This window comes from Trichomycterus rosablanca, chromosome 19 (genome assembly GCF_030014385.1).
Source record: "Trichomycterus rosablanca isolate fTriRos1 chromosome 19, fTriRos1.hap1, whole genome shotgun sequence".
NCBI classification, from domain to species: domain Eukaryota; kingdom Metazoa; phylum Chordata; class Actinopteri; order Siluriformes; family Trichomycteridae; genus Trichomycterus; species Trichomycterus rosablanca.
The window spans coordinates 6,267,070-6,267,325 of NC_086006.1; positions in this window are offsets into that span (position 1 = coordinate 6,267,070).

Here is a 256-nt window from a genome sequence, read left to right on the forward strand (position 1 = left end):
GCAATAATATACGGTGGCTCGGGCTGCAGGGATGGCCGTCGACCTGCCCACCAGCACCCTCCTGCTTCACAAGATGGACTTCTGTAACAAAGGAGCCTTGGAGCAGATTTGATAAACAGGAGCGATGAGTAAAATCTGTCAAATTGTGTATATTTGAATATATTTTGGAACACTTTATTTTTATAGAGAATTACACTTACATTTCTTAGTTTTTTAGTTTCACGCATGCTTACTTTGCAAAAATGATGAAAGAGGA